Below are 11195 nucleotides of genomic sequence, written 5' to 3' on the forward strand. Positions count from 1 at the left end.
TTAAATCTATTACCAAATATTTATATATTAACATTTTCATTCGATGTTGTGCAACATAGATTGTACTTCATGTTTCAAATGTGTGTACAATGGTGACATCACTTTGATTATTTGGTTATTGCCAACTATCCCTATTGTTGTTGCTGGTACGTTCCTCCATTTTTCAGGCTTTACATCTTTCCCACCCAACTTACTCCATCACCGCATCGAGCCACCTGCAACCTTTACTCGGTGATAAACAAAACCACGGAATGAATCTAAATTGATATTTGAAATTGAGAAGCCCTAAATCACGCGATACCCCGGTCGTCTACATAGGTATCTTTATGGTCGATTAATTATTCCTTCAAGTAAGATTTATTTTATATTTGTTATCCAATTAGATCCTTGTTCAAACGTTGTTGGAGATCATTTTTTATCTTGTGCGGCGAACCTATATCATCTATGATACCGTTCGTACTCTCCAATGGTGGACCTAGACATAAATCTCAGGGGTAATGTTCAAATTTTTTTTTATCGTATTTCATACAAATGTAAACGAAAAAAATAGAAACACGATACTTGAGGTGCAAATTTCTCCTATTCGGTTTCTGAATGCTAGAAATAGAGTCATTAGACATTGTTCTTTTACTTTATCGAACGTTTCTCTTTAGACTAAACAAATTAAAACATTGTTCAAATTCATCACCCATTCGCTTACGCAAACCCATATTGATAAGCTTGATTTTAGAAAAACAAATTTCAATGGTTGCGGTTTCAATCGGTAAAACCAACAGTAGTTTTAATATGCGACAAACCAAAGGAAAAGTGGTGTGCTTTCCGGTTTTCACCATTACACAAGCAAAGTCACATATTCATCCAATTTTGCAAGTTTATTATCTTCCTTTAAAGTGTGATAAAATGTCGTATGATAACCCAAAATACACTCTCTTTCTTCATTACCAAATAATTCGAATATATTTCAAAATTGCCACTATTTTAGATATGTCAAACTTGGAAAACAAATATCAAGATTTAAACCGGGCATATTTTCTAACAATCTATTTCCAAGTTCTTGAATTTGCATATCCAAAACTGTATTAAAATTTCAACCTCAAAATGATGATTCCGTTGAGTTTGTTCACACATCCATCCAACTTTGCAAATTTATCATCTTTTTTTTAAGTGTGATAAATGACGTATGATCACCCGAAATACACTATATTTCTTCATTACTAAAATCATTCGCATATATTTCCGAAATCGCTACTATTTTAGATATGTCAAACTTGGAAAACGTATCTTAAATTTAAACCGGACATATTTTCTAACAATATATTTCCAAGTTTAGAATTTGCATATCCAAAACTGTATTAAAAATTTCAACCTCAAAATGATGATTCAGTTGAGTTTGTTTATTTTTTATGTTTATCGTTCAAATAAAAAAAAAGGTTATTGGTTTTTCGTTCAAACAAAAGAAAAAAAAAGATTAGTTGTTTTTATTTTTTGTAAGGCCCTGTTACCGGTGCCTCACTTTTGACGTTGAATTTACTCATAAACACAGTTCTAAATATCAGAGTTAATTAAAACTTTCGCGGAATAATATAAACTGCCAACCATCCATTACAAACATCCATAATTCGTCTTTTAAAAACATAACATAAAACATAGTATCAAAACATCACGACAAATCTTCAGATGCCGGCCTCTTAAGTATTGCCATATGTCTCCCTCAAGCCAGCTGTCTCAGTCGATTAGCCTGCGTGCATACTAAAAGTCAGCTATGCTGAGTGAGTTCTAGTTAATCAGGAAACGTACAATACATTCACATATTTACATACGCACCAGAAGGTACATACCTTCCTATTATCTTACTACTTACATACTTACGTACTTTCATTCTTTCTTTCATATTAACATACATACTTCCATTCATACACATACATTTTAAGGGGCCTTCCGCCATATAACCTTCGCCGATATTATTAGGGTCGATTCCCTACGTTCGCCGACATTATTAGGGTCGGTTCCCTACGTTCGCCGATACTATTAGGGTCGGTTCCCTACATTCGTACTACTATGACACACCTGTTCTTTACATACTTTCCTTTACAATGCGTGCACTCTCCGAAGAGCGTTCACATACCATCAACATATCATACATACATTATTCATACATCTTTATATTCATACAATCATCATACATAAATCACACAAGGCATACACTTACCATTTAAGGTAAGTGTATTAACTATCACATCGAGTATGCACATAGCCCCGAAAACATAATAAAGAAATGGGGCTAGAAACTCACCTAAACTAGATTACGTTCACCGTTAATCGTAATTCCTTTCCTTAGCTGTGCACGACTAACTGTATAACAATTACACGTATCAATTATGTGTCACTATCTATATCGCGTTTCTAGTTTAATTATAACCCTCAACGAACGGGGGTCTGGGGGCAGCGCCCATGGCAGCGGGGTCTAGGGGCGGCAGCCCCTAGCAGGGTCCAAGGGTCAGAGCCCCTTGCTGGGGTCGAGCTGCCAGGTCAGCTTGGAAAAATTTTATTTCTATTAACTGTCTTATCACGTTTTCCATTAGAATTTTAAATCATTAACTAATTTGCTAACTTAAAAGTCTAAGGACTTCCTTGTAATTAAATCAATCTTTTTCTAAGTCCAGGGACTGTTCTTGTCATTATGTTAAACTTCTAATTCGTTATATTATTCTTAACGAATCGGGTTGTCATACGAACTGGTTCTTGTTACGAATTGAACCCTCTAACGAACTGAACTCTTAACGAATCAGTCCATAGCGAACCAGTCCAGGTGACGAATCGGTCCATTTAATTCGTTATCTCCTTTAGCGAACTGGTCATAACGAATCAAGGGTAATTCGTTACCCTTTTCCCTTAACGAATCAGAGACGAATTAGAGCTAGTTCGTTGTGCTCCCTTATGCGAATCAACTAACGAATCACCTTCCAATTCGTTAAGTTCCCATAGCGAACTAGGGTTAGGTCAGGGAATGTCAGAACATTCCCTGACATTCTTTACCTTGTATTAACTTTCCGGCGCCGTCGCCGGAAAGTCGCCGGAAAACCGCGGATTCGCTGAAAAAACGAGTTTTAACACGTTTTCACCGTTTTTCGTCTCGTTCAATCCAGATCTGAACTAGGGTGACCCCTAAGCTCATCATAGGTTCGGTTTATACCCGATTCCACCCGGATCTCGTGACTTTAACGGTTTAACGGTGTTGGCTCGTCGTTTCGTGATTATATCTAGCGGGTTTAAGCTCATACAACATCATATTATCATTACCTCGGGTCGGTGCTCGGTTTCCTTCTTGGTTTCGGTCTAGATAGGGAGAGAACTAGAGAGAGAGCATAAGTGTGTGTTTTGGTGGTGTATGGAATATGTGTGTGATGAATTAAATGGGTGATTTAAGGTTTATATAATTATGGATCATGGGCTTAAGCCCATGGTCTTTCCTTCTTTCCTTCTTTCTTTTATACTCCAAGTCCATAACCCATATCCATTTAACCCAACACTAGCCCAACTCATTTCTATTTATCTAAACCGATAACAACCCACAATAAAATAGACGAACTTTATTTTATTATTATGATCAAAAGTAGGATGTTACAAGTCTTCCCTCCTTAAAGAGATTTCATCCCCGAAACCTAACTATTACATAAACAAATTCGGGTAAAACTTGCGCATCTCATCCTCAGCTTCCCAAGTAGCATCTGCACCCTTGCGATGCTTCCATATCACTTTCACTAAAGGTATAACCTTGTGACGAAGTTGCTTCTCCTTGCGGTCGACTATCTCGATCGGTTGCTCAATATAGTTCAACCGTTCATCAACCTCAGTGTCCATTAATGGCACATGGGACGTCATCAGCTAGGCATTTCCTTAGGTGAGAAACATGGAAGGTTGAATGGATTCCTTTTAACTCTTCGGGTAAATCTAATTTGTAAGCCACTTCACCTACTCGCTCTAAAATCTTAAACGGTCCAATGTACCTTGGACTCAACTTTCCCCTCTTCCTAAAACGAATAATTCCTTTCCAAGGCGAGACCTTGAGCATCACATTGTCACCAACGTTAAACTCAATCGGTCGTCGCCGCTTATCAGCATACGACTTCTGTCTGTCTTAAGCAGCTTTCATTCTTGCCTTAATCTGATCAAACTTTGAAGAAGTTTCTTGAACAACTTCCAAACTACCCATCTCCGTTTGACCAATCTCTCCCCAACATAACGGAGTTCTACAGCGTCTTCCATATAACATCTCGAATGGTGGCATACCAATACTTGAATGGTAACTGTTGTTGTAGGAGAACTTTGCTAGATGCAGATGATCATCCCAACTTCCTCCAAAGTCTAAAACACAAGCACGTAGCATATCCTCAAGGGTTTGGATCGTCCTTTCAGACTGTCCATCTGTTTGAGGATGATACTCCGTACTGATGTTCAATCTCGTTCCCATGGCTTCATGGAACTTCTTCCAAAACCTCGAAGTAAAACGAGTATCTCTATCAGACACAATCGATAACGGTACTCCATGCTTGGATACAACCTCCTTAATGAACAAGCCTGCCAACGTTTCTGACGAGATAGCCTCTCGTATAGGCAGAAAGTGAGCACTCTTAGTCAAACGGTCCACAACCACCCATATGGTATCATGATGCTTAGCTGTACGTGGTAGCTTAGTTATGAAATCCATGGTGATGTGTTCCCATTTCCATTCTGGTATCTCCAAAGGTTGCATCTTCCCATAAGGCTTCTGATGCTCTGCCTTGACTTGTAAACAAGTTAAGCACTTACTGACATAATCTACCACGTCATTCTTCATTCCTGGCCACCAATAGTCTCTTTTCAAATCTTGGTACATCTTCGTAGTTCCTGGATGAATTGAATACCTTGACTTATGAGCTTCATCAAAGATTCGACCTCTGAGATCTCCATAACGTGGAATCCACATACGGTCAAACCTAGTCCTAACACCATGCGTGTTTTCCATCAACTCGTCTTGCTGACCGAAAATCCTTTCCTTCTTTACTAGCCCTTCATCTACCAGCACTTCTGACTGCACCTTGATGATTTCTTCAAATAAGCTTGAGTTCATAATTAGCTGATATGACTTTACTGTTGCAATGACTTCCTCATTCTTACGGCTTAGCGCATCAGCGACCACGTTAGCTTTACTAGGGTAGTACTTAGTATCGTAGTCGTAATCCTTTATCAATTCTAACCATCTTCTCTGTCTCATGTTCAATTCCTTCTGCTCGAAGAAGTACTTTAAACTCTTATGATATGTGTAAATGGTACACTTAGTACCATACAGATAGTGTCTCCATATCTTGAGAGCATGCACTACTGCTGCTAACTCCAAATTATGCGTCAGATAAGTACTTTCATGGACTTTCAACTGTCTAGACGCGCAGGCTATCACTTTTCCTCGTTGCATCAACACGCAGCCTAAACCACGATGCGAAGCATCGGTACAAACAACCAAATCCTCATCACCATCGGGTAAAGCAAGGATTGGAGCTTGCGTGAGTATCTTCTTTAACTCCTAAAAAGCCTCTTCTTGAAACTTTCCCCAACTGAATACTATCGACTTTCGGGTCATACCTGTCAACGGTGCGGCTATCTTGGAGAAACCTTCGATGAATCTCCAGTAGTAGCCAGCTAACCCTAGGAAGCTTCGTATATCAGTCGGATTCTGTGAAGTCTTCCAATTCTTTATTGCCTCAATCTTAGCTGGGTCCACGGTAATCCCTTCAGGATTGATCTCGTGACCTAGAAATTGCACTTCTCGCAACCAGAACGCGCATTTCGAAAACTTAGCATACAACTTCTCTTCCTTCAGAACTTCCAACACTTCTCTCAGATGCTCGGCATGGTCAGACTCACTTCTTGAATAAATCAATATGTCATCAATGAAAACGATAACTGACTTATCCAACATCGGCCGACACACCCTATTCATCATGTCCATAAATGCTGCGGGAGCATTCGTTAGACCGAATGACATTACGAGGAACTCGTAGTGTCCATACCGCGTTCGGAACGCTGTCTTAGGGATGTCTGCCTCTTTCACTTTCAATTGATGATAGCCTGATCTGAGATCTATTCGTGAGAACCAACTTGAACCTTGTAGTTGGTCAAACAGATCATCAATCCTTGGCAAAGGATATCTATTCTTTACCGTAAGCTTGTTCCACTCGCTATAGTCTATGCACATTCTCATACTTCCATCCTTCTTTTTCACGAACAACACTGGCGCACCCTAGGGGGAAACACTTGGTCTTACGAAACCTTTGTCGAGGATTTGTTGCAGTTGGGACATCAATTCTTTCATCTCAGACGACGCTAGACAGTAAGGCGATTTCGCGATGGGTTGGGCTCCTGGTACTAAATCTATCTGAAATTCTATCTCTCGCTCCGGTGGCAACCCTGGAAGGTCCTCTGGGAATACTTCTGGGTAATCGCGCACTATAGGGACATCCTTCATTTCTTTTGTCTCGGCCGTAGCATTGAAAACATACGCCAGGTAGGCACCACACCCTCGTCTTAATAACCCTTCGGCTTTTATCATTGAGATGACGTTAAGCCTTGAACTTTCCTTATCACCATAAACCGTCACCGCACTGCCGTCCAATGACTTTAGCTTTATTATCCTACTCTTACATACTATATGAGCTTCGTATTCAGACAACTAATTCATCCCCAACACTACATCGAACCCTCCTAAGGTCATAACATACAAAGTAACAGGGAACTCATGTCCCTCTAATTCTATCCTATAATTCTTAACCATTTTCATTATTTTAACCGAGGCGTCACTAGCGGTTTCTACTATAAAAGTTTCAGACACTCGGCAACATTTCATTTTAGCTATTTTACTAAACGTCGTAGCTACAAAACTTCTATTCGCACCCGAATCAAATAATACTGAAGCAGAAATACCATTTACTAAGAACGTACCGGTCACCACATCAGGAATTTGCCTAGCTTGTTCCTGGGTCAGCATGTAGGCTCTAGTTCTCGGCCTCGCTTGATCAGCATCTTTCTTCTCACTCCCTCCAACTTCACCACTCGTACAAGTCCTTGGCAAGTGACTTGTCTGTCCGCACTTATAACACGCGGGCTTCGCATAGCAATCTTAAGCAAAGTGCCCCATCTTACCACATTTGTAGCAGGCATTTGACCCTGATCTACACTCCCCACCATGGGACTTTCCACACTTGCGGCACACCTCAGACCCAGTGCCCCACTTGCACTCTCCAGCGTGCATCTTTCCGCACGTCCTACATGCCCTTTTCTCCCACACTCTCGGTTGCTTGTTCTTAGGGTTCCACATCTGAGTACCAGGTCGTTTGGCAGGCGTGACCCACTTCTTTTCCTTCTTCTCTTCCATAGCCACCTCATCTGTCAAATCCTCATATACCGTCTCCGCGAGCCCAACCGCAAAATCAAAAGTACCTGGTCTACCAGCCTTGACCAAGACGCGAACATTTTGTGGTAGCCCCCTAAGGTAGCATTTGATCCGTTTGGCCTCGGTGTTCACCATATCTGGCACCAACCTCGACAGACGGTTGAACTCAGTGAGGTATTCGCGGTGCGTCATCTTACCCGCCTTCAGACTCAAGAACTTCATCTCAACATTCTCTACCTCTGCATCAGCACATAATCTTTTCAGCACTAACTCCTTCAGATCGTCCCATCTCAAGGCCTTGATCTCTTCTCGACTCTTCCTCTGCTCCACTGTCTCCCACCAGTACATCGCCTCCTCACCGAATGATTGGTAGCATACCCTACCGCTTGGTCGGGACGGCATTCGCTAATGCGGATAATTTTGTCCATCGCGGTTATCCATTGGAGAGTAGCGATTGCGTCTCATAAACCAGTTAGCTTTGGTGGATCACAGCCTTTGAAAGACTTATAGTTGCATCCATCACGGCCCCTCTTCCTATCATCAACCTTTACCGACTTAACCACGCTCGATTCTTCCCTCTCCCCTTCATCATCCTTCTTACCATCACCTTCCGCCCTCTCAGCGGTTCCTTCACTGCCTCCAACAGACTTCTCAGGATTCATGTTTTTCACAGCAGCTGCTACCGCTTGAGCAATGGCAGTTTGAATTGCGGGGTCCAGTTGAACTCCCTCGTTATTACTCGGATTTCGACCGGTTGCAGTTCCCTCGCCTTCATTGTTAGTAGCTGCTTTCACTGACGGTTCTTGGACAACGCGTGGTCTACCACGACGTCCCGTACGTCCTCTTCTTCCAGCAGTTTTCTTAGCTCCAGCCATTGGTTTTCTATAAGGAAACACAAACGTCATCATTTAAGGAACTATTTAGTACAAGGATAGTAAGACTAACAGGTAATAACAGTGGCCAGTTGTGATTAGCTGATCACGTTACTTTTCGTGTCCTACACACTTCCTCTTATGAGTCTATTTGTGCTGGTTCTACTCTAAACAGTTAATCAAACAAACAATCAATTAATCATATCCCTAACATTCACATATCCTTTCTATAGAAATTAAGCTAATATTAACATACATATTTAACCATACACTTTACCCTTACTGAGCTTGCTTGAGTGACACATGGCTATCTTCAACTGACATCTTCTTTCTTTCTTACTTAAATCCCATTCTCTGTTCGAGTCTAAGCATGTAGGATGCTTAAATCTCTCGAACTTTGCTCTGATACCAACTTGTAAGGCCCTGTTACCGGTGCCTCACTTTTGACGTTGGATTTACTCATAAACACAGTTCTAAATATCAGAGTTAATTAAAACCTTCGCGGAATAATATAAACTGCCAACCATCCATTACAAACATCCATAATTCGTCTTTTAAAAACATAACATAAAACATAGTATCAAAACATCACGACAAATCTTCAAATGCCAGCCTCTTCAGTATTGCCATATATCTCCCTCAAGCCAGCTGTCTCAGTCGATTAGCATGCGTGCATACTAAAAGTCAGCTACACTGAGTGAGTTCTAGTTAATCAGGCAACGTACAATACATTCACATATTTACATACGCACCAGAGGTACATACCTTCCTATTATCTTACATACTTACATACTTACGTACTCTCATTCTTTCTTTCATATTAACATACATACTTCCATTCATACACATACATTTTAAGGTGCCTTCGCCCTATAACCTTCGCCAAAGTCTAAAACACAAGCACGTAGCATATCCTCAAGGGTTTGGATCGTCCTTTCAGACTGTCCATCTATTTGAGGATGATACGCCGTACTGATGTTCCATCCCTTTCTTATCCTTACCTCCCCTTTCCTTTTCTTTTCTTGGTTAAAAAACTCAAGAACAAGGCGTAAACCTTTCCATTTTTATCCATCTCTACACTATAGCCTACACCTTGAAAAACACAAACAAACACCATCCTATATCCCGAGCCAAGATCCGAAGATGAAAACCCGAACCCGTTGGTGCTAGAACGTTGTGACGAACCAAAACAACATCAAGACTAGACCATGTTCGTAAAACGACTCGTTTAAGGTACATTTATAACGAGAAATTGTTCATTTAGTTTCGGATTCGTTTGGGAAATCTTAGATCTGTATGAGTATTATAAAGACTAATCAAACGGGATGAATCTTACTGAAATTCGTTAACATATGTTAGGTTAATTAATCAACTAAGGAACCGTACGCCTATATCGACCATTCACACCCTTAAAACCCGATCTTTGAATGAATAGATAGTTAGGGTTTATAAGCGCTGTGATTCCGAGCTCAATGATACCAGATTCGTGTTATTTCATCAAGATTTTGAGGGTTAATGATTGTTTGGTGTTCTTGACAATTTTGTCTTTGACCCTAAGTCAAAGACTGGATAAGAGCATTTGCTAATTCGGTATGACAAACGAATCAGATCATTCGTTACGTGCCCAATTCGCTATGATAGGATAACGAATCAGGTGATTCGTTACTCACCAATTCGTTATGTTAAGATAACGAAATCAGGAGATTCGTTACTCACCAATTCGTCATATTAAAATAATGAATCAGGTAATTCGTTACTCACCAATTCGTTATGTTAAGTTAACGAATCAGGAGATTCGTTACTCACCATTCGCTATGTTAAGATAACGAACCAGATAACTGATGTACATAGAAATATACATATTTTCGGCATCAAATAATCTCTAAAAACTGCACTTTCTATCAAATAACATAGCACAAAATGCTACTTATCATAATAAAATATAGTTGCAGGTGAAACCAAGCCCCAAACGAAGAAACAAGCAAAAATACGAAGAAAAACAGAAGAAAACACAAGAAAAACAAAGAAACACGCCCTCATGCCTCAAGAAACACGCCCCCATGCTTCTGAACACAAGAAAAGACAAAATCTAGAAGCAAAAGCACAGGTCGTGCCTCTCAACCATGGGGCCGTGGACGTCAACACAGAAAAGACAAAAAGAATTAGCACATGTCACTAAAAATCACGGGACCGTGCATCAGTAAGCACGGGGCCGTGGTCACATTTTAGAAAAGACAAAACAAATCTGGCACATGTCATAAAAATACACGGGGCGTGCTTACGTAAGCACGGGGCCGTGCCTCACACTCCAGATTGCCTATAAATAGTGGCTCATGTTGCATTCATTTGGTGTGCCTTGAAAAGAATTCTATCCGGTTCTCTCTTATAAAAACACACACTAACACTCACATAGAAGATTTAGTGAAGAGTTTGAAGGCTTGGAGGTCATCACCATCGTCCATCATCATCAACCATCATTACCATCATTAAGAAGGAAGATTCATCTACATTTGGTTAGATTGTTCCAAGTTTAATCATGTATTTTTTATCATCATTCATCTTAGTGTTTATCATCATGCTCATTATGAGCTAAACTCCTTTTACCATATAAAATCTATGAAGAAGCTTTGTTTTACTTGATAATTATACAAGACATGTGGTGTAGTCTAGTAAAGTACATGGTTATATTACAATTATCTTTTGATGAGAAATGTTTCACCATCTTAAATCACTAATTCAAAGTTGGTGGTTGTCAATTCTATTGGCAATCGTTCATGATCGATTCATGTTCTTGAAAGATAGAAATACTTTGATACATTAACGAAACATGGATCCTTATATTGTACTTAGAAATGATGAGATATAAGTTATGATGTATTTTTCTAAGTCTTGGTAAT

This window comes from Bidens hawaiensis, unplaced genomic scaffold (genome assembly GCF_021521415.1).
Source record: "Bidens hawaiensis isolate Kalapana, Puna unplaced genomic scaffold, B.hawaiensis_p1.1 tig00035160_1, whole genome shotgun sequence".
Taxonomy (NCBI): Eukaryota; Viridiplantae; Streptophyta; class Magnoliopsida; order Asterales; family Asteraceae; genus Bidens; species Bidens hawaiensis.